Source organism: Aptenodytes patagonicus, chromosome 3 (genome assembly GCF_965638725.1).
Source record: "Aptenodytes patagonicus chromosome 3, bAptPat1.pri.cur, whole genome shotgun sequence".
Classification (NCBI taxonomy): domain Eukaryota; kingdom Metazoa; phylum Chordata; class Aves; order Sphenisciformes; family Spheniscidae; genus Aptenodytes; species Aptenodytes patagonicus.
The window spans coordinates 46,815,148-46,840,143 of record NC_134951.1 but is presented as its reverse complement, the minus strand read 5'-3'; positions in this window follow the sequence as shown (position 1 = coordinate 46,840,143).

Sequence of the window (24,996 nt, the reverse complement as noted above, 5' to 3'; positions counted from 1 at the left end):
AAAAGCCACTGTAAATACCCATATTTTGCCATTCAACTGGATATTTTGATTAATGCTAAATAGAAGACCAATTTGTCAGTAATAGCGTAGCATGTCATAGTGCAATACTGCAAACATCAAGTATATCTTACTCTATATACTGAGCTGTCATGGAAGAGAGCATTGAAGTAGTATATAAAATTTTTACTCATAGTAAACCAGAAGCACTTGTAAAATATTGCAAACAATATAAAATATATGCTGTTGCATAAATAAACAAGAATTTATACTATCAAAGGCAACAGAGGAACTTTTAAGGGGTCTAGCAACAGGAATTCTCAAAATCCAATGCCAAGCAAAGACTTGAGTAGCAATTAAGACCAGAGAAATAAAATAAAAGCACTTAAAGATAGAAGGGAAGTGCAGATTTATTTTTAATATAATTTCAAAATGCAATATTAACAAACATGCAAATAAAAAGAAAACCAGATATTTTTATCCCCAAAATACTTTTTTTCACAGTGATATATTTTCAAATAGGTTTTTGTGATGCTTCCTCTGTATTAGGCTTACGTGGCGGTTGAGGTGTCATTGATCCCATTCTAAAGCAGCAGTGAACTGAGGTTTTGCATACTCTTGGCAGGCACTGAAGCATCAGCAGAGGTGCCAGCTCAGGGCACAGTGTGGGTTCAAGTATTAAAGGTGCTGGAAGTCCGTTGCTGTAAAATGGAAGAGTACTTTGTACAAGTATAGCACTCTGTATTTCACATGGGGGGAGGGGAAATTTAATGGGAAGGAAGGAACCAGGTTGCAAGCCTGCCTGCCTCTCTGTCACCTCTTGACCTCTGAAATTGCCCCTTTGAACCATGTGGTTTCCATCACTTTACAAGGGAGCAGGCTTTTGACTGCGGTTTCTCTTTCTCTCGCATCCTCCTCGGGCTGCTTTCAGCCCTGAATGAGAATAGGGACTTTGGATCGCTGGTTTGCCTTCTCCATATCACTTCACAGGTGACCACATTATGTTTCTCATTTCAAAGTGCGAATAGTAATTGAGTTGTTCCTTCACGCTCCCTTCCGTCTGGAAAGCTGTTTTGGAGTCAGTCTACCTAGATGATTAGAAATCACCTGATTTCCAGACTGAATTAATTAATGAGCATTAGTGTTTGTGTCACCATAGCACTTTAGTTGAATTAGTCAATCACAGAATCAGTGTGGCCTAAAAATGTGTAATATTTGCAAAAAGGATCAGTATGATGCAAGGGTGCTTGGGGTAAGGTATTTCTGTGTCGTGGTTTAATCTCAGTCGGCAACTAAGCACCACGCAGCTGCTCGCTCACTCCCCCCACCCGTTGGGATGGGGAAGAGAATTGGAAGAGCACAAGTTAGAAAAAACTCGTGGGTTGAGATAAAAACAGTTTAATAATTGAAATAAAATGATAATAATAATAATATGAAAATAATAATAATACACAAAGCAAGTGATGCACAGTACAATTGCTCACCACCCACCGACCGATGCCCAGCCAGTCCCCGAGCAGTGGCCCCCCCGGCCAGCTTTCCCCAGTTTATGCACTGAGCATGACGTCACATGGTATGGAATGTCCCTTTGGCCAGTTTGGCTGTGCCCCCTCCCAGCTTCTTGTGCACCTCCAGCCTTCTCAGTTGGTAGAGCATGGAAAACTAAAAAGTCCTTGGCTAGTGTAAGCACTACCTAGCAACAACTAAAACATTGGTGTGTTATCAACTTTGTTCTCATCCTAAATCCAAAACACTGTACCAGCTACTAGGAAGGAAATTAACTCTATCCCTGCCGAAACCAGGACATTATGCTAAAGATGAGAGTGTTAATGCCACAGCGAAAGACACTGGTTGTCAGAATCATGTACAATTCTAAGTGTCCAAATTAAAAAGAAAAAAACCTCTGTAAGATCTGTAGGTACAATTTATGAGGACAGGGGAACGGAGGGTCTGTTTTACAAGAAAGATCTGTCTTGTCTGATTTAAAAAGTCTGAAATATGGTTGAGCCTTCATCAGAAGGTAAACAACTGATACACAGGGAAAAGCTATAATTAAGTCAGAGACAAAATTGTCGCAAAACCCCAGAACAATGAGGTTCTGGAACTACCTCAAGATGTGAGTTATAAGGCAAACAACTGAACTGGTTTTCAGTTGGAATTTTCTAAGGGAGAATTTTGAGACTTGGTTGTCTAAAATATCCAGGGTCTGGATCACTGTAGATCTCTCTCTTATATGTGGTCTTATGTCTGGTTAAGTGGTTTTCTAGGAAAAATGAATCACAAATGGTTCAGAGCTCATATGATTCAGACATCTGGTCATTTTGAAAATGTGAATAAAGGAAATTGAAGGTGATCAACACATTTCAAGATCTGATCTGATTATTTGAAATGTATTGTGACCCTGAATTCCCTAGTAAATCAATCTAATTATATTAATAAGTTACATAGCTTCATGCTATATTTAAATCAGGTTCTGTGAGTGGAGAGACAGTCAAAAAGCGTGATAATATCAGTGGCTGAACGTGCTCTGACCGTCTCCAACTGAAAGAAAGTGAACTCAGGGTTGGAACAACTGTGTCTTATGTTGCAATTGGGACAGCTTGCAGTGGTCAATCGTCACATCTTAGCTAATGTGTGGTAACTTGCCAAGCTGCAGTAGCCTGAATGCTTCTGATTGTGTTCTTTTTTGTGTTACTATTTGCTAATCCATGTCCTGACTGCTCTTACCAAAATTTATTTATATTTGTAAGTTAAACAATCCTACACTTTGGCTTTTCTTTTATGAACTGAACAATAAAATTCTTTGAAAACTAATTAAATGGACTCAAAGAAGTAAAAGTGTTTGTGGAGAAAGCATTCAAAGGGTTAATGTGAATTTTGTATGTTTTTTTTTTTTTTTGTTTCAACTCAGTCCTGCACCAAGCCTCTGAAATTATAGGCATGCTCAAGCAGAGCAACTGTGTTCTATTTTAGCTCAACATATTAATCCATTCCATTCTGTGTCATTTTGTTAGAGTGTGCCTTCGTGTTGCACACACTGCAAATAGCACAGATGTGCTAGGATAAAAAAACTCCAGTATCTTTCAGATGGATCTTTATGAAATGCCAATGCATGCTGAGAAGCAAATTCATCCTTCTATTAGAAACAAACACAGCAAAAAAAAGACATAAAAATAAATCCAGACCTTCTTCTGCTAAGTCTCCATCTGCAAATATTAGATATGAGAAAAAAAATTCCTCCTAAGTGCTCAAATGATAACCACTGAAGCTAAGGAGTCAGATATTTAGGTAGGAAAAATATCCCTTAGACTTTGGTCTTCTGCACAATATATTTGTTATTGCACTGCTTTTTTTCAGGACTGATGTAAACTTTAAATCTCAGGAAATTAATTTGTAGAGATTTTCCTCTTCTGTTTTCTCCACATGTCACATCCTCTCAGTACGTTGGATATTACATGATTAACTCTTTCCTTACAGAAGTCACCCCTTTCTAATATAGTGCCAGTCTAATGAAAGAGCACAGAGGAAACTGCTGCTGGAGGGTGATAGGAGGATTAAAAGCCAAAAAAAAAACAAAAAAGGGGGGGGGGGGGGAATCTTAGAATTCATGAATTCATCTTACCTATCCCTTTATTCTGGAGTGGGAAATCATGTCAAGAGTAGTGGATTTTCTGATACAATCTACAATTAAACAAAAAAAAAATCTGTTTAAATCTGTGTCTTTGTTTCTGAGGTTTGTTTTTTTTTAAAAAAAATTTACTTTAAAATAAAGAAAAAGCTTTTAGATCAGTTTAGGAACTAAGAACTTCTCATAGAAATTATGTTTTCTTACAGAACTTAACAGTTAGATTGCCGGTATGCAGAGAGCACTTGACATCATAAAGCTGTGTCGTGGTTTCACTGTGTGCCAGCCAGCCTCCATCTGCTATCTCCTGTCTTATTATTAGATTGCAAGCTCCTAGGGCAGAGGTTTGTCCTTTTGTTGACTATATATATCACATCATAATAAAATGGAGGCTCAGTTTGGGAAAAGAGTACCTGATAGCTCTGATGGTACAAAGTAGCAAAACAATGTTACTCAGTTTTTAGAAATGGAGGAATGCGCTGTTGTCTAAGGAAAAGCCAGCAATTACATTGGTGTGCAACTGAGGCTCTGTGCATAACATTGGCTCCCATAACACAAGTACAAATTTCACTCTGCTTACTAGTAAAAGCATAGTGTTCTTGAATAATGCCCTCAACTGAAAGTCCCTGAGCGCTTCATGCTTTTTTTTTTCTTCTAACAACCTTTGAGTTAGTGAATTTTAAGTATTAGATAAGGAACCTTGCATGGGATTCAGTCTGAGATAACGTACCTAAATTTGTCATCTGTGTGTAGGTACCTGTAGGTACCTCTATAGTCAATGGGGAGCTAGGGCTTGATTCAGCTACCTAAACAAGGGGAAGAAGAGCCATCTGAGATGCTATAAAGTATCCAGAATATCTGCATGGGTCTGTGTTGTGGCTTAACCCCAGCCGGCAACTGAACACCACACAGCTCACTCCTGCTCCCAGTGGGATGAGGGAGAGAATCGGAATAGTAAAAGTGAGAAAACTCGTGGGTTGAGATAAGAACAGTTTAATAATTTAAATAAAATAAAGTAAAATAGTAATAGTAACAGTAGTAATAATAATAATAATAAAAGAAAAGAATACACAAAGCAAGTGATGCATGATGCAGTTGGTCACCACCCGCCGACCGATGCCCAGCCAGTTCCTGAGCAGCAGTCCCCTGGCCAGCTTTTCCCTCGTTTCTATACTGAGCATGATGTCACATGGTGTGTAATATCTCTTTGGCCAGTTTGGGTCAGCTGTCCTGGCTGTGCCCCCTCCCAGCTTCTTGTGCACCTCCAGCCTTCTCAGTTGGTAGAGCATGGGAAGCTGACAAGTCCTTGGCTAGTGTAAGCACTACTTAGCAACAACTAAAACATCGGTGCGTTATCAACATTATTCTCATCATAAATCCAAAACACAGCACTGTACCAGCTACTAGGAAGAAAATTAACTCTATCCCAGCTGAAACCAGGACAGTATCTACCCCTTACTCTATACCATCTACGTCATGCCCGGGTCCCACACTTTCCAATACATCCCAATTAATCACCACCACTTTTCCTGCCTTTTGATATATATACATACAGATATCTATGGGCTATTCCTATAAAATGTTCGTTGAGTTCATTTAGTCCATGACTTTGGGCTCCATCTGTCATAACAGTCCTTCAGGGCAGGAGAGATGGTGTGTGGTGTTGGACTATTGCATGCTGAAGCCAGTTCTGGTTCCATTATCACTGCGCTTTGCTCAGTTTTCATCAAAGTTCATTCTTCATTAATCTGGGTGATTCTTACTGTAATACCATTGATATGTCATATAGCCACCATAGAAGTAATGATATACCATGTATAGCAATTAACATTATACAATTTAATTCATTGGCTGTTCTCACCCAAAATCAAATCCCCTTGAGGTACACATCGGACTTCCCCATCCTTCCGCATCACCCACCAAGTGTACCCAGGTCCTTGAGCAAAAGCAATCCCATGGATGGGTTTGCCTTTGCCCGAGGCAGGAATAACCCAGGCTGTCTTCCCCAGCATATTTTTTATGTGCACTACAGGGACTTTATTCCCATCTACAGTACGTAAAAGTTCTGACTGGGCAGGGCCAGCTCGATTGGCAGATCCCCTCGTGTTGACTAACCAGGTGACCTTTGCTAAATGTGTATCCCAATGTTTGAATGTCCCACCACCCATTGCTCTCACTGTGGTCGTTAACAGTCCATTGTATCATTCGATGTTCCTGGAGGCTGGTGCATGATAGGGGATGTGATACACCCACTCAATGCCGTGCTCTTTGGCCCAGGTGTCTATGAGGTTGTTTCGGAAATCAGTCCCGTTGTCTGACTCAATTCTTTCTGGGGTGCCATGTCGCCATAGGACTTGCTTTTCAAGGCCCAGGACAGTATTCCAAGCAGTGGCATGGGGCACGGGATATGTTTCCAGCCATCCGGTGTTGCCTCCACCATTGTAAGCACGTGGCGCTTGCCTTGGCGGGTTTGTGGGAGTGTGATATAATCGATCTGCCAGGCCTCCCCATATTTATATTTCAGCCATCGTCCTCCATACCAGAGAGGCTTTAACTGTTTGGCCTGCTTGATTGCAGCGCATGTTTCACATGGATAAACTGTGCAATAATGTCCATGGTCAAGTCCACCCCTCGATCACGAGCCCATCTATATGTTGCATCTCTTCCTTGACGGCCTGAGGTGTCATGGGCCCACCGAGCTATAAATAATTCACCCTTATGTTGCCAGTGCAGATCCACCTGAGCCACTTCAACCTTAGCAGCCTGATCCACCTGCTGGTTGTTTTGATGTTCTTCAGTGGCCAGACTCTTGGGTACGTGAGCATCTACGTGACGGACTTTTACAACCAGGTTCTCCACCCAGGCAGAAATATCTTGCCACAATGCGGCAGCCCAGATGGGTTTGCCTCTGCGCTGCCAGTTGCTCTGCTTCCATTGCTGCAGCCACCCCCACAGGGCATTTGCCACCATCCATGAGTCGGTATAGAGATAGAGCACTGGCCACTTTTCTCGTTTAGCAATGTTTAAAGCCAGCTGGATGGCTTTCACCTCTGCAAACTGACTCGATTCACCTTCTCCTTCAGCAGTTTCTGCAACTTGTCGCATAGGACTCCATACAGCAGCCCTCCACCTCCGATGCTTTCCCACAAGACGACAGGACCCCTCAGTGAACAGAGCATATTGCTTCTCATTTTCTGGTAGTTTGTTACACACTGGGGCCTCCTCAGCACGCGTCACCTCCTCCTCTGGTGATATTCCAAAATCTTTGCCTTCTGGCCAGTCCATGATCACTTCCAAGATTCCTGGGTGACTGGGGTTTCCTATTCAAGCCCGTTGTGTGATCAGTGCCACCCACTTATTCCACGTAGCATCAGTTGCATGATGTGTACAGGGGACCCTCCCTCTGAACATCCAGCCCAGCACCGGCAGTCAGGGTGCCAGGAGGAGCTGTGCTTCAGTACCAATCACTTCCGAAGCAGCTCGAACCCCTTCATATGCTGCTAATATCTCTTTTTCAGTTGGAGTATAGCGGGCCTCGGATCCTCTGTATCCCCGACTCCAAAACCCTAGGGGTCGACCTCGAGTCTCCCCAGGTGCTTTCTGCCAGAGGCTCCAGGTAGGGCCATTCTCCCCGGCTGCAGTATAGAGCACATTTTTTACATCTTGCCCTGCCCAGACTGGCCCCAGGGCTACTGCATGGACTATCTCCTCTTTAATTTGTTCAAAAGCTTGTCGTTGCTCAGGGCCCCATTTGAAATCGTTCTTCTTCCGGGTCCCTTGATGGAGAGGGTTTACAATCAGACTGTAATTTGGAATATGCATTCTCCAAAACCCCACAATGCCTAAGAAAGCTTGTGTTTCCTTTTTGCTAGTTGGTGGAGACATGGCTGTTATTTTGTTGATCACATCCATTGGGATTTGACGACGTCCATCTTGCCATTTGATTCCTAAAAATTGGATCTCCTGTGCAAGTCCCTTGACTGGCTTTCAGAAGGCCTTACTGGCTTTCAAAAGGATTTGGACTATTTTCTTGCCTTTCTCAAAAACCTTCTGCTGTGTTGCCCCATACAACAATGTCATCAATGTATTGCAGATGTTCCGGAGCTTCACCCTGTTCCAGTGCAGTCTGGATCAGTCCATGGCAAATGGTGGGGCTGTGTTTCCACCCCTGGGGCAGTTGGTTCCAGGTGTACTGGATGCCCCTCTAAGTGAAAGCAAATTCTGGCCTGCACTCCGCTGCCAAAGGGATTGAGAAAAACACATTAGCAATATCAACTGTGGCATACCACTTGGCTGCCTTTGACTCCAGTTCGTATTGAAGTTCTAGCATGTTCTGCACGGCAGCACTCGGTGGGGCGACTTTGTTCAGGCCACGATAGTCTACTGTTAGTCTCCATTCTCCATTAGACTTTCGCACTGGCCATATGGGACTGTTAAAGGGTGAGCGAGTCTTGCTGATCACTCCTTGGCTCTCCAGTCGATGAATCAGCTTATGGATGGGAATCAGGGAGTCTCAGTTGGTGCGATGTTGCCACTGGTGCTCTGTTGTGGCAGCGATCGTCACCTGTTGTTCTTCAACCCTCAGCAACCCCACAACAGAAGTGTCCTCCGAGAGACCGGGCAAGGTGGACAGCTGTTTAATTTCCTCTGTCTCCAAGGCAGCTATACCAAAAGCCAACCGGTACCCTTTTGGGTCCTTAAAATACCCTTTCCTGAGGTAGTCTATGCCAAGGATGCACAGAGCCTCTGGGCCAGTGCTTCTGCCACTCATTCCCAGTTAGACTTACTTTGGCTTCCAATAGAGTTAGCTGTTGGGATCCCCCCATCACTCCAGAAATACAGATGGGTTCTGCCCCTTTATAGCTTGATGGCATTAGGGTACACTGTGCACTGTGTCTACTAGAGCCTTGTACTCCTGTGGGTCCAATGTGCCAGGCCATCGAATCCACACAGTCCAGTAAACCCGGTTGTCCCTTTCCTCCACCTGGCTGGAGGCAGGGCCCCTTTAGTCCTGGTCATAGTATTCGTTACTCACTTCTTGTAAATGCGAATCAAAAGTCCCTTTATTAAGATTGGAAGTAAAATCAGTCCTTCTACTCTGTCTGGGGAACTGCTCACTGCAAACTGGAGCAGCAATTTTCCTGGAAGAACCCCCTTTTGTGATTGTTTTTCCTTGCAACTCACGTACCCGTACCCCTAGGGCTGAGGTAGATTTTCCATCTCACTTCCTCATGTCCTCTCTGTGGTCATGCAGGTAAAACCACAGGGTGGCCTGTGTTGTGTACCGTCTATATCCTCTCTCTTGAGCAAAAGAATGCTGACTCCTAATATCTGGGATCCTGGTCCATACAGGTGGGGAGTAGGACCTATCCTCTTCGAGTTGCTGGAACTCCTGGGACAGTTTGTCCACAGCTGAGACGAGGAAGGAAGAGAGACTTTCTTCGTATTGCCAGAGTTGGCCAGCCAATTCATCCACCGTTGATCCCTCCCCATTTTTCCAGGTCGGTATTGCCAATGGGTTGGCATATGACACTGGTGTGCTCTGTACCAACTTCCGCCACATGGGTCGTGTGCACCTGACTTCATCTGGATCTTTGGATAACTGCTCATTGTTCAGGTCACCATAAATCACCTCCAGCCCTGCTAATTCCTTCAGGTACTGGATACCTCTCTCCATGGTGGTCCGTTTGCCTGGGCGATATATAACACCTTCCTTGAAGGGATACCTTTCCTTCATACCTGACAGGAGTTGCCTCCAGAGGCTCAGGACTTATGCCCATTTTCCAATCGCTTTGTCAATGCCCCCTTCCCTAGAAATGGATCCCAGTTGTTTGGCTTCCTTACCCTCTTAATTCCAGGCTGCTGGCCCCGTTATCCCAGCATCAGAGCAGCCAGGTGGCAATGTGCTCACCTGGATGACAGTTGAAATCTTTTTGCATATCTCGCAGCTCACTCAGCGATAGGGATCAGGTGGTTTCCATCTCATTTATGAGTTCTTCCTCTTCCTCCTCCTCTCCTCGTGATGGCCATGCTTTTTCATCATCCCTTACTAAACAAGCTGACTTTCGCTTCCAACATTTTTTCTTGTGTATAGGGGCGACTGATACCGGCATGGGTTGGTTCTCTGGTTCAGCTGCAGTACCTGTTGCAGGGGTTGAAGTAGCCGCAGTGCCTGTCGTGGGGGTTGGAGTAACCACAGTGCCTGTTGCGGGGGTTGGAATAACTGCAGTACCTGTTGCCACGGCTGGAGTAGCTGCAGTGCGTGTCATTTTGTTATCAGATCCAGAGACCTTCTTTTTCCCTTGAGGATACTGAATAGTGTTGAACAGGGCTCGGTAGGCATGGGCCAGGCCCCAGCACGTTGCAGTGATTTGTGTCTCCCTAGAATTGCCAGGGTGACAGCACACTCTTTCCAAATATTCTACTAATTTTGCAGGATTCTGCACTTGTTCAGGGGTGAAGTTCCAAAACACTGGGGGTGCCCATTGGCCTAGGTACTTGCCCATGCTATCCCACACACCCTACCACTCATAACTATCCAGCCTTGGGGCAGATCTCTGGATGATATTCTTAAATTGCTCATTAACCTTAGACAAAACCGAAACAATATTCCCAAGAGATACCAATAGAAGTATCTTAACTACCCAAGGATGTTCAAAATACTGAAAAGTTACTGTAATGAAGGAGGAAACATCATAGATGGCAGCATAGGTGGCAATGCTGCCATTCTGTATTTCCTCCATAAAAAACCTCTCAGAGGAAGAACTATAATTGCTAATTATCTCCACGAAGTGGTACCCGAAGTACAGTAATGGCTTCAATACAAAGCTCAAATACTAGATTAAGCTCAAGGCCAGTGTTTCAATAACAAATCTCCCAGGCAAAACATCACTAATCACTGCAGACCACAGCAAACTGCAAAAACAAACACCAATCTTTAGTATGTACAGCAAAAAAAGAGCATGGTGCAGATCAGATAAACTAATATTGAGAACAGATGAATCAATATTGTGACCCGCAACTGTTAACAGATATAAATTCCTTAATATGCTCTGGTTAATCTGTTATTATCTCAAACCCTTCGTGCCCCACACTGGGTGCCAAAAAGGACTGTTGGCAGATGTTACTTCATGCAGAAAGGCAAACGTGTTTAAGTGGATAACTCTTCTGATTTCAGAATTAACTTACAGATTTATAAATGTTGTCAATTTCCTTCTACTTTTAAGCAGTTTCTCTATTGTGAATTTATTTTCTAGAATACAGATGTTTGAGTTTCTGAAATGTTTGGGGATGAAAAGCTGTACTATCAGTGTTGAGCCTCAAGCATTGTGTCATATTTACCAGCCCTATGCAGATGTTTTGAATAGCTGAAAGCATTGTATATGCACTAGATCTCTGCACTTGATCAGCTGAATTACTCTCAAGCTTTCTTAACCTCAAGCTGAATCCCAGCCATTATCTACATTTTTATATGCAGGGACAAGAAGAAAAACATTTCCTAAGATGTCTCCAAAATGTTACGATCAGAAGTCAAATTTTCAATTCCCGTCAGTGTGCAGTGACAAAAAGACTGGGGGGGACGGTCAACCTTTTAACAGAAAGGGTAACACCAGTTAATTTAACATGAGAAGTTAACAACTTCAGTCTGAGGTATTCATGAGCCAACTCCCTAACTATTTCCATAACACCTCTGTGCTCTTTTGTTTTGTTACATGCTTATTCCCTCTCTCATGACACATACTTATGGTATCAGTACTTTTGGCATTTGTTGTATAAGAAAACTGCAGAATTACCCTGTCTTGTCATGCATATGCAGAATTCCAGGCATAAAATGAATAATACATTTTAAATAGTAAAACCACAAATAAATTGGGCGCTTTAAATTTAGAGTTTGTGCTTTGTTTAGTTTTTCTAACTACTGCAGCCTTGTTAACAGCTCCTTTCCTTGGAAGTTTATATTTGCTCATTTTGCAGTCTCTGAGACAGGATATTTGAAAAGTCCATTAGCAGAATTCTGCAAAACTGTGCTTTTTTACTGAAGGCTCATATGTATTACATTGCACTATGTGTCTTCAGATACTAGTAACTACTGGCTATATAATAACTGTGCTCGATTCTGAGAGATTTGCACCCAGAACCTGCCTGTCATTATGGAACCTGCTTTTCTAGGTGTTTCTGGACTTACACTCCCAATGAAAATGCCTATGTAGATGTCTGATAACAGAGTTCAGATAATAGGTGTTTTGTGCAACCTTTATCCTACCTGACTTACAATCTTGGAAGTTGTCTAAGTTTAAACTCTGAGTTTTGTAGTCAGTGAAATGAATCAAGTATCTGCAGGGAGAGATTCATCTTGTCTAAAACTCCAGATTTAGGATGAGATGAATTACCCTCTGGAGGTGCCTCATTCATTCCCTTGATACATATAGGGCTTAAGGTTACTCGTTTTGAAGTAGTCAACTAACTTTCAGGTGACTGAAGTTGATGATATTAATCTTCCCTTTTGTAATTGGAATGTGTGCAGCTGAGAATGTGCTAACAATCTCTCGGGCCTTTCATCAAATCTGCACTGACACTGAATGCTTAGTTTGAGCTTACAGATGGTAGATGTTTCTACTGGTCTTTTGGTACTGCCTCCAAAGCAGTATCACAGGAAATTATTCAAGTTTCTCCATTACTCAGCCATGAGAATCCATAACAAAGCTGCTTAGAACAGCTTAAATGCATTCTGGAAAAAGAAAAGATATATTGCGTTTGATTATTCAGCACTTACTGAGACTATCACACCAGGTAAAAGTGAGAAGTGTCTGTTTAGTTTGTAACCGATATCTCTGTTCCTTTGAGATTCCTTATTATTTTACTTGAGTTTGCTGTGAGGTCAGCATGGGCAGAAGGAGCATGTGGTGGTAATAGTGTTCATGAGCTAAGTGAGCTGTGGCCAGGAGGCATGGGGGGGCACGTTTAGTTTTACAAGAAGGAACCTGCTGAGGGAAGGTCTTGCACAAGCGTGGGAGATGCCTGTGCATGCACAAATGCTTGTGTTAGCTCTTTAACTGGCATTTCAGGAGTGCAGTGACCTGGAGTGCTGCAAACAGGAGCCACAAACAGAGGCTCGGCAGCTAACTTCCTTGGTCATTGGGCGAGCAATAGTGGTCCCTAGTGTTCAGCGAAACCTGAGCTTAGCACCAAAATTATGAGTTTTAGCTTTCTATCTATATTTTTATCTTTTTTATTAAAGGAATATTTTTTGAGTTCTTTATTTGCCTTTTTGGTTTACAGTCTTTGGTTCACTCCTTATGTTTTCTCAGAAGCTATGGAGGTTGGAGCTATGGAGGCTGATATTATTCCAAGAATAAAAATTTAAACTCGCGCAATTAAGGTCTAAGTAAGATGACAGATTTCATGGAATTCATGGTTCTGGACTCTAAAACCAGAAGCAGCAGAGGAACTCCAGACTGCTTTTTAAAGACTGCTTTTTAAAGACAGCTTCCTCCATCTCAGTGGCAGGTGTCTTCACAGAATCACAGAATGGTTGAGGTTGGAAGAGACCGCCTGAGATCACCTAGTTCGACCACTCTTGGAGTAAAAAGATTTTTCTTATGTTTAAATGGAATCCCTTGTATTCCAGTTTATCCTGTCAGTGGGCACCACTGAGAAGAGCCTGGCTCCCTCTTCTTCATTCCCTTCCTTCAGGTATTTATATACACTGATTAGATCCTCTCTCAGCCTTCTCCAGGCTGAACAGTCCCAGCTCTCTCAGCCTCTTCTCATATGTCAGATGCTCCAGTCCCTTCATCATCTCCATGGCCCTTCACTTGACTCACTCCAGTAGCTCCATATCTTTTGTACTGGGGAACCCAGAACTGGACACAGTACTTCAGATGTGGTACTCACCAAGGTAGAGTAGAGGGGACCTCCATCAGCCTGTTGGCAGCACTCTTCCTAATGCAGCCCAGGATGCTCTTGGCCTTTTTTGCTGTGAGGGTGCATTGCTGGCTCATGGACAATTTGTTGTCCACCAAGACCCCAAAATCCTTCTCTGCAGAGGTGTTTTCCAGCCGTTCAGCCTCCATCGTGTACTGGTGTCTGGGATTATTCCTCCCCAGAGGCAAGACTTCACATTTCCCCTTGTTGAGCGTCATGATACTCCTCTCAGCCCCATTTTTCAGCTTGTCAAGGTCCCTTTACATGGCAGCACACCCATCTGGTGTAGCAGCCACTCCTCCCAGTTTTGTGTCATTTGCAAACTTGCTGCAATGCACTCTGTCCCATCCTCCAGGTCATTAATGAAGATGTTGAACAGTATTGGCCCCAGTATCAACCTCTGGGGTATATCACTAGTGATTTACCTCCAGCTGCAGTTTGTGCTCAGATCACAATCATCTGGGTCCAGCTGTTCAGCCAGTTTTCAATCCACCTCACTGTCCACTTATCTAATCTGTACTTCATCAGTTTGTCTACAAGGTTGTTATGGGAGACTAAAGCAATGATAAACAAGATCCACTGCTCTCCCCTTGTCCACCAAGCCAGTCACTTCGTTGTAGAAGGTTACCAGGTTGGTTAAGCATGATTTCACCTTTGTAAATTCACAAGTAGGGAAGGCACCCCGCTGGACCTTTTTATGAACAGGGAAGGGCTTGTGGGTGGTGTGACGGTTGGAGGCTGTCTTGGGCATAGCAATCACAAAATGATAGAGTTTTCAATTCTTGGAGAAGTAAGGAGGGGGGTCAGCAGAACTGCTACCTTGGACTTCCAGAGGGCAGACTTTGGCTTGTTTAGGAGACTGGTTGACAGAGTCCCTTGGGAGGCAGTCCAGAAGGGCAAAGGGGTCCAGGAAGGCTGGACATTCTTCAAGAAGGAAAACCTGAAGGCACAGAAGCAAGCCGAAATGTGCCAAAAGATGAGCCAGCAGGGAAGAAGACCAGCCTGGTTGAACAGAGAGCTTTGGCTGGAACTCAGGAAAAAAAGGCGAGTTTATGACCTTTGGAAGAAGGGGCAGGCAACTCAGGAGGACTACAAGGATGTTGTGAGGTTATGCAGGGAGAAAATTAGAAGGGCCAAAGCCCAACTAGAACTTAATCTGGCTACTGCCATAAAAGACAATTAAAAATGTTTCTATAAATACATTAGCAACAAAAGGAGGGCTAAGGAGAATCTCCATCCTTTATTGGATGTGGGGGGGAACGGTGACAAACGATGAGGAAAAGGTTGAGGTACTTAATGCCTTCTTTGCCTCAGTCTTTAACAGTAAGACCAGTTGTTCTCCGGGTTCCCAGCCTCCTGAGCTGGAAGACAGGGACGGGGAGCAGAATGAAGCCCCCATAATCCAGGGGGAAATGGTTAGTGACTTGCTATACCACTTAGACACAGACAAGTCTATGGGGCTGGATGGGATTCACCCAAGGGTACTGAGGGAGCTGGCGGAAGTGCTCACCAAACCACTTTCAATCCTTTATCAGCAGTTCTGGCTATCCAGGGAGGTCTCCGTTGACTGGAGGTTAGCAAATGTGACACCCATCTACAAGAAGGGCCGGAAGGAGGATCCGGGGAATGACAGACCTGTCAGTCTGACCTCGGTGCTGGGGAAGGTTATGGAGCAGATCACCTTGAGTGCCATCATACAGCACGTACAGGACAACCAGGTGATCAGGCCCAGTCAGCATGGGTTTATGAAAGTCAGGTCCTGCTTGACTAACCTGATCTCCTTCTATGACAAGGTGACCCGCTTAGTGGATGAGGGAAAGGCTGTGGATGTTGTCTGCCTAGACTTTGGTAAAGCCTTTGACACCGTTTCACACAGCATTCTCCTGGAGAAACTGGCTGCTCATGGCTTGGACGGGTGTACTCTTCGTTGGGTAAAAAAGTGGCTGGATGGCCGGGCCCAAAGAGTTGTGGTGAATGGAGTTAAATCCAGTTGGCGGCCGGTCACAAGTGGTGTTCCCCAGGGCTCAGTTTTGGGGCTGGTCTTGTTCAATATCTTTATCAATGATCTGGATGAGGGGATCGAGTGCTCCCTCAGTAAGTTTGCAGACGACACCAAGTTGGGCGGGAGCGTTGATCTGCTCGAGGGTAGGAAGGCTCTGCAGAGGGACCTGGACAGGCTGGATCAATGGGCCGAGGCCAACAGTATGAGATTCAACAAGGCCAAGTGCCGGGTCCTACACTTGGGTCACAACAACCCCATGCAGCGCTACAGGCTTGGGGAAGAGTGGCTGGAAAGCTGCCTGTCGGAAAAGGACCTGGGGGTGTTGGTCAGCAGTGGGATGAACATGAGCCAGCAGTGTGCCCAGGTGGCCAAGAAGGTCAATGGCATCCTGGCCTGTATCAGCAATAGTGTGGCCAGCAGGAGTAGGGAAGTGATTGTCCCCCTGTACTCGGCACTGGTGAGGCCGCACCTTGAATACTGTGTTCAGTTTTGGGCCCCTCACTACAAGAAGTACATGGAGGTGCTGGAGCGTGTCCAGAGAAGGGCAATGAAGCTGGTGAAGGGTCTGGAGAACAAGTCTTATGAGGAGCGGCTGAGGGAGCTGGGGTTGTTTCGCCTGGAGAAAAGGAGGCTTCCCTCCCTCAGGGGAGACCTTACTGCTCCCTACAACTACCTGAAAGGAGGTTGTAGCGAGGTGGGTGTCAGTCTCTTCTCCAAAGTAATGGGTGATAGGACGAGAGGAAATGGCCTCAAGTTGTGCCAGGGGAGGTTTAGATTTAGGCTACCTTGGGTGAAGAGAGGGAACAAGGTCCTCACTGTTTCTTTTTTCTATTCTATTCTTTATCCTCAGCTGCCTCACCATGTAGTAATAGGAAAAGCTTGTCAAGACAGCACAAGATTCCCTGTAGTGTTGGTAGCAACTTTTCCTGTAGGAAAAGGAAATATATGTGGAGGCAAAAAACATCTTGTGGCAGAACTCTTAGGGAATGGAATTTAAAAAAATGAAGAAAAAAAGTGGATTTCACAGAAGCTTAATTGTAGAGGCAAAATCTGATATTTCAATTCAAGTGCCCTAAAACAAACCCAGATCTGTTTGATGCTGCTTTGAAATTTCAGAAATCAGCTGTGACTTCTTTAAATCTTTTTTCCTCTCCTTGTAACAAAGTTTATTTAATGAATTCAGGGACCCAGACATCTTTTCAGGCAGGCACTCTAGTTCCATATAGTAAAAAAACCTCATGGCATGAAGTATGGAATACCTAATGAAGCAAAATATGTGTGCCAATGGATTAAATATGCTTTTATAAAACTCTGATTATTCTGCAGTGGGCTATGAGATGTGTAGGTTACACGACAAGAATGCAGCTTGCAGGTAGCTAAGGCAATAATCTTTTAAAAGACTGGAAAACATAGTGCACGGATATCAACGGTATGGTTTATAACCATCCCACTGATAGCAGGTTGGATGGTTTATAAATAAGTTCCACTATTTTACTCCTGGATTTTGCACAGAAAAAAGCTGTAACTTAAATGCCAAGGAATTTGTGTAGCTGCAGCTCAACACTGATAGTACAGCTTTTCATCCCCAAACATTTCAGAAACTCAAACACCTGTATTATAGAAAATAAATTCACAATAGAGAAGACTGCTTAAAAATAGAGGAAAATTGGCAACATTTATAAATTTGTAAGTTAATTCTGAAATCAAAAGAGTTATCCACTTAAACACGTTTGCCTTTCTGCATGAAGTAACATCTGCAAATTGGAACCAAAGCTTGGATTCTTACAATCTATGAATCTAAATTGCATTGCTTATCTATATAAAATGAAAGATTCCTGAGGTAGTGAACATATTCCCTTCTGGATTTTTGTTTGCTGTTTTTATTTTTCTTATGTTTTCCATGTCCAACCAGCTGCCTTAGTAGAATGACTTTGGAGGTAAGTAGTATGACTTCCAAATCAAATGGACTGACATTGTATAAGAGGAGTAGAAAAGGAAATTTGAGACCACAGATGTTGGGCAAAATCATACATTAATATGATGGAAAGATTTACATCCCCAGAGAACAGATAAAAATTTTCTTAAATCTTTTAAAATGCAAGATTTGTCATAGAAGTTCCTTTGGATCAAAAGTCAGAATTTGTAATTCCTGCAACGGTGTATTTTGTCCGTGCTTCCCAGTGGGAGTGAATTGATCTGGATCATGCAGTCTACAGTTACCCCTACAGTTACCCAAGATGTATAAGAGATGCTCTGCATGTAAGTGCTGTTTGTTTCCTGTTCGTACTGCATTATCAGCAGTAGTAAAGCTGTGAGTGTTGAACAGGCACAGCTGGCCTAGAACAGAAAGTTGGTCATCCTTTTTTATGTATTTCAGTTCTTGACAGAGTGCTTATCAGGGGTATGATACTGATCATCTCAGTTCCCCTTATGGCAAACCCAAAAGGCACTAACATTGTTCTACTGTTCTCCAGTTCTCCACTGAATAAAGAATCAAAAAAAAGATGAAGAAAGAATAAGTGTGCTAAAATATTGTAACCTTTGCAAGTAGCTGGCATGTGAGGTAAAGAGCAATTAAAATGCTTTAATAAGGACATGTTTAGAAAACAGCCCTTTTTGTAGTTACTTTAAATATGCACGTGTGCCCACATTAAGCACAGTCTTTCGTGTGTAGACTTACTGGGGAGCTAACAGCTCTGTAAACCCAGAGTAGGATTTGCCTCTGTTTTTCCAGCCACATGGGCAGTGAAGCCCTTTCCTTGAGGGTAGGGTGCAGAAGGAGTGTACGTTCATGAAATGTCCTCACTCACATAACTTATTAATTATCTTTCAGAATAAAACACAGCAATGTTTTCTTCTGTATGCCTGCAATCCCACTGAAATTGCCTTCCAATCGCATGAAAAATGCTCTCTGCCTCACCCTATTAACTGAAGGTCAGACATCTTTCAGCTTCATTGAATCAAGGGTAAGTTCCACAGGCTAACTGCTGAAAAACCCCAGCCGTGCATCCAGGCAAACACACCACAGTGGCTGTTGGTTTAGCAGATTTCAACTGCTGGTGAAAAATACGAGAACAGCAATGGCTTTTAACCACACAGGGAATTATAGATCAAAACCGTTATCTAGAACAGCACTAAAAAATGATGCGCTGAAATAAATATGGGCCATCTGAGTTTCTAAAGAATTTCATTGTACTTCCACATGGAATACAGCATCACTGGCATTGCTCAGTGGAAGCAGACAAGAGTTACTGGGAACACAGACCCGATACTGTCTTTGATCCTGTAAGATGAAGGGAAATGGATATTACCCTTCCAGTATGCAATCTTAGAAATACTTTCTATTTTCTCTAAACAAACAAACACCCCCTCCCCAAGACCCCCCAAACCCCTCACCTAAAACTTGAATGTACTCCAATTTAAAGCATTAAAGCATATCTGCATGTTGTGAAAAGAATTTACTGCTGCTCATGACTGCTGGCATTTAATTCTCCCAGGCAGCTACCTTTTGGATTTTACATATTAATCCTATCACTGTGTGAATCCCATCATATTTATACTTTCCTGTTTCTTAGTTTTAACTCTGGAGAAAAGGATTAAATATGGAGCATCTGTTACAAACAGTATGCCAGAGCATCTGTTATAAACAGTATTGCAATATAAATTAAAATCTTAGGAAATATGAGGTTGGGGGGGCTGATGAGAGGATGAAGAGGAAGGGGAGTGTAAGAGTGGTCCCTTTCACAACTGTTCCATTGGCTCCATTGCCTCTCATCTTTCCCTGATGGTGTGTCAGTGCTAAGCCAGACAGTTTAGCTTAAATTGAATGGAAGCATCACACAGGCCATTTAAGGCATTCTCTATCAGTCTGCTGGTTGCTTGAGTTGCTCTGAACTTATTGGCCACGCTATATATCAGACACTCAGGCTTGCTTCTGATCTGTGAGTCTTTGACATCCTTCTGGAGGGTTTCCATGAGTGGTCAGCAGGACGCAGAGAGGGCTAGAGGGAGGTAAGGAAGTTGAGCAGAATGGAGGATCTGCAGGTCGGGTTTGAATTTCAGACATAAGACAAATACCCTTTGAAGGATATACCTTCAGTGATATTGTCTGGTCTAATAACTCTATATTTAACTAAGACTTGTTTTGCTTATGGCCTCTGACAATCATGTCTAAAGTACCTCTAACATCATGTGCTTTGTGATCCTGGAAAATGGCATACAGGTGGGTGCTTTTCAGAAACATACCTATATCTTTTAAAATTTATTTCCCCTATGAACTGATTTTCAGGATAAGTTAATCTCATGCCACTGCAACTCATCAGCCCTTTTTTCTCCCATTCTCTCATTTGATGAAGTAATCAGAGATGTCTCTGGGGTATAGTTAGTTCCTTCCTGCCACAGTTAATGATAATTCCTCATGTGAATCTGCTGTGAGGCTTTGGAAATGTTACCTGTGTGTCTCGCTTTCCCTTGTCCTTCTTTCCTCAGTTGGCTTTCCATTTTTCTATCTATACTCTAAACTCCAACTTTTTTTCCAGAGTTGTTCTGTACATTTCAAAGAATGAAATGTACACTCAGACTAGGACTCCATCAAATAAAGGATTAGCAAGGGACTAGGTGATCAGTCCAGGCTAAATGACTGCATATTTTTATGCTGTTCTTGTACAAAAAGGGTTTAATCTTAGTAGTCTGCTCAGTTCCATGGGTTGGTAATAGCTATCCAGAACACTGGTGCAAAAAGGCACTAGATCTTCCCTTACTCTACAGGATATAAATAAAATAGTGATGAACATACTGTAACTAGTGAACAGAAATATGTGAATGGAATGAATGGGCAGAATTTGTTATATTTCCTCTTAAATTCATCTGGTCTGGAAGACGGTTTGCTTTCCTTTGCAGAGGAGAAAGCTGGCCTGAATATTATGGCAGATGTAACAAAATTGCCAATCCATTGCCCCATTTGGCAAAAATATAACTAGTGTGTTGCCCGTGAGTCATTTCCATACCGTTTGTGCCAGTGTATTGGCAGTGTATGCAAACGGAGTTTTCCAGTACAGTGCAAATTGATGCAGGCTGGTTGTGTAGGTTGGAATAGAGTCTGAGCATGTGCAATCCATCGACCGATTATGCCATGAACAGGCCACATGTCTATAAAGTAATAAACATCACCAACCACCACAAGGATAGATGAGGAAAAAAGATAACTCTACCCAGATATGTGCATTAATCATTGCTCAGTCAAACTTCTTTTTATTCAGTTTGTCTCCTCTCCATTCTCTGGGGTGCCTATTATTTAGAATGAAGAATCTGCTAAAGTAGGACTCTTTGCCATGTCCTTTAAAGTTCCTTGTGGGCATTTATACACTTTGTAAGGAAGCACATTATACAGTTAGCTGCTCACCAACAGGTAGTGAGGAGAAGAGTGCTTCAGGTAAGTGACATAACTGAGCAGACACATCTGTTGCGCTTCTGGGTTTATATACCCCTCAAAGTGAGATATGACTGTCTGAAATGGCAGTGGCAATATTGGTTTTGTCAGGAGTATAAGTATATATATACATTTTTATATATCAGCCTGTATGATTTATTACATTTAATACTCTTAAGGAGCTTAATTTGAAGGAACAGAGAAAGAGAAAGGAATAGCTGCTATCTCTGACATCCCATCTCCACCCAGTTCCCACAAGGAAAGTATCAGGTAAATTGTTGACAGTTTATTAACATAAACACCTACCCTCCTTGTCCCATTCCTTGCAACCCCTGGAGGATATTGTATGGGACTGAATGGATTTCCTGACAGCATGCCTGTAAAACATACATTAGAAACGTACTCTTGCCTGTCACAAGTGATTATTATTTGTATCAGTAATGGTTATTTACAAAGCCCTTAGAAGGAAACAGGCAGAATAAGCTGCTTTGCCTTGTTCTCACCTTCTCCATTCAGCGTTCCTATTTTTTCACAGGAGGAATCAGGGCACTTAAACCACAGTTAACAAATGATATTTCTTACCAAAGGACCAGAATCCTATTCAGAAACAGTTGCATACCTACTTTCACCACTGTCTTAAGTTCCTGCTCTCTGAGGACACAAAACTACTCAAGACCGGGGCACAGGTCCAAGCAAAGTCCAGCACTGTTAACATTCTTTCTAGCATGATTTTGGCCCGTGTCAGGTAACAGCTTCTCAGACTTCCTGGACACGGTCTGGAGAGCAGTACAGGCCAGGGAGTGTCTCCATTTTGAATGAGGCCATCCTGTTTGGTGGAAAGAAAATTTAACTGCATGGTTGCAAGTTGTACTTTGGCACATATCTCTGTGACAGTAGTTTCTCTCTACTGCAGGCAACAGAGGCTTGAGTCCACTCATTAGAAGAGAGCTGGCCACAACCCATGCTGTAAACCCTCAGTTTTACACTAAGGGGCCAAACCAGTCCAAGCTCTAGAGCTTCCTGGAGAAGAGAGAATCCTACTGTGTGTGGTTCTGCAAAATGACTCTTTTAGATGCAGTCTGACAGAGTAGGTCTAAGTGAGGCTTAATCACCTATTGAGCACGAAGTATTGGGAGTTGGCTCTTCTTCAGCTACCACCAGCTGTGAGGATCATGGGGCTCAGTGAACGGACACTTTCTTCTCAAGCCTATTCTCCATCACGCAACGTAGACACAAGCCAAGGTAAAGGAGTGGTGGCTAGTTCAGTCAAGCAGTACCCCTACCAACAGCAACCCTCCTGGCTTGGCAATCAAATATAGTAAAGATCTATTCACTGTCATTCACTAGCAGGCAGAAGAGTTGCAGATCAGCTCCCTAAATAGGGAGCATGGACACATTCAGAGCTCAGTGGAACTAGAAGCCATTGCTTTGACAACAGGCCAGCAAAGAGAAAAGAAAGAACGATAAGGTTAAGTTGGAAAAAAACAGTACTTGAGTGTGAAGAACCAATAACAATGTTGTGGAGGGGAGAAAGAAATGGGAGACTCTTCCATCATATTCCTATTTCTTGCCCCAATTCAGCTTGTTAAAACATGCATGAAAAAGTATTACCTTGTAATGATTGTTGCTTACTCCTAATTGAAATCTATAATCCCATTACAAATGCATCCGGACACATTTAATCAAACCATATCCTGTTGTGCAAATTGAGATCGAAGTTCATAGCTCATTTCTAAACAAATTACACACAGTGTGAGAGTCCAGGCACTGAATTAGGCATCTTGTAGCAAATGCTGCCAGCTCCTTCAGGTTAGCTGAGAAACTGGGTTGCTGCTGTTAGCAATTTCTAAAGCATAGCAGGATAGCTCATTTTCCAGGCTGCCTTGGATTTCCAGTTAGGCTACCTCATGGGGATATTTTGTCTTCTGCAATATTCTACCGGTGGAGAGAGAGAGAAGCTTAAATATTCTTTCTTTAAGACTTGAAAACTGGCAGGCTTTTTCATCATCAATTGAAGGCAAGGCTGCTCAACTAGAACATCTCTTAGTCCGCTGACCATTATTTTGCAGACCTGGAAACTGAACTGGAAATAAATATGTTTTTAAAGTATTCTGATAATTGTACAGAATAGCAGCTCTGACTTGCTTTCCCATGCTAAGTTCCACCATTCCACCTTTCAGTGTAAGATCTGATTTTGTCCATTACAGATTTTGTAAGGAAGACACTTACAAAATTCAAGTTTAAGTTTACCTGCTGCTTGCTTGTCTGCTCTTTCACCTTTTCCTGCCACATACTCCCCTGAATATCAATACCTCCACCTTCCTCTACTTCTTAAAATAACCACACAAATACAATAATTTTGCCTGAAAGTTATTCTATTATCCTTGTTTTCATAGTGTCATAATGTTGGACTCTAGGTGGCAGCATCTGTGAGTGAATATTAGAGGTTTGTGCTAAACTACTGATTTCAAACATGTCTCAATCGATAACGATTGCAAACTAGTCTTCCTTAAAAGCACTTATTTTTTGCTCTTCTTACTCTTTATTTTCATCCTATAAAACCTAGTAATGTACTTAACGTGCAAGTGTTGAAAGAGTTCATATGGGCATGTGAACAGAGCTTTCACGATGGTTCAGAGCAGACTCCTGTTCTTTACTGTAGCTTGAGGCACAGATGAGGGAGAGCAGCACAGGGCGCTCAGCCATCCTAGTCTGAAACAGAATGGACAATGCTTGGGTAGAAAACGTGCACTTTTACTGCTGTCATAGAAGGTAGGGTGCATCTCTGTGCCTTGGCTCTTCAGCAGCTGCTTATGCTGTAAGAGACGATGCCTTGTCAGGGTTATAAAAGGCTGGGGGCATATCTATGCAAGTCTTTTCCACCACAGAAACTAATGCTCAGGGGCTTTTCTAGCTGTCCCTATTTAAGCGTACTGGAAGCGAAGGAGGGTTAGAGAATGTCTGTGGACTATTTTTTGCACAATATAAGCCACAGTCACGTCCTGACCTCAGATTGGGCAGGAGGGTATCGATCTCCTCTAAGAAAGAGCCTTGGGGAATATGTAGAGGATTAAGCTGATTGGCACTGCAGAAACAGGGATCTCATTCTGTGCTCATTCTTTCCTCCCAGTATGCAAAGCTTCTTCTGGGATAAGAAAGTCTCTATTTCTTCTTAGCTCTCACCAAGTATCTGGCTAATCTGATGTAGAACCAGGTCTGACTAGTGAAAAGTATACTCAGGTATCAGCAGCTAACAAACAAGGCCAGAAACATTTTTAAAGACACATGGTGAAACTAGAACAGTAGCAATGTATTGTGCTTGGGGCATGTGACCTTCCCTTTCTGCCTGCGGTGGGTCGACCCCAGCCAGCAGCTGAGCACTCATCCAGTCACTCACTCACTCCTCTAGGATCTGGGATAACATCAGAAGGGTGAGCATAACAGCAGAGAAAAGGGTTTGATACTAGAAAGTTATTTTGTCTAAAATAATTTTAGGTCTATTATGAAAAAGACCGATGTAGTACAGTCGGGTAGTAACAAGAGTGGGGCTGCTCCACAAGAGAAAACAGGCCAGGAACAACAGTGCGGAGAGTGGCAGCATCCATTCCAACAGAGGCATAGACCTGAGAAGTGTAGGGATGGTGACAATTAGAAGACCCATTTGCAGCCTAGTGATGATCTGAGATACACAAAGCAACAAGCCAAAACAAGCCAGGAACAGAACTGAGCACAAACATACCTACAGCATAATTCAGGCAAGGAGATTAACTGCAGTTCCTGGACCAATGGGCATGGGTGGAGGTCAAAGCAATTGCACTGTTGATGCACTGAGGGCCGTGACAATTAGTTATCTAATTCAGACTGTTAGACTACTAAAACTGTAACTGGAATAAAAATACATTCTTAGCTTCATTTATATGGTATGTTCCCTTTTGCCCAGAACAAGAGTTTGAGTGTAACAGCATCTCTTTTAATTCAGCAGCTACAGCTCTAATTATAGCCCTGTTGCCACAGGGAGAA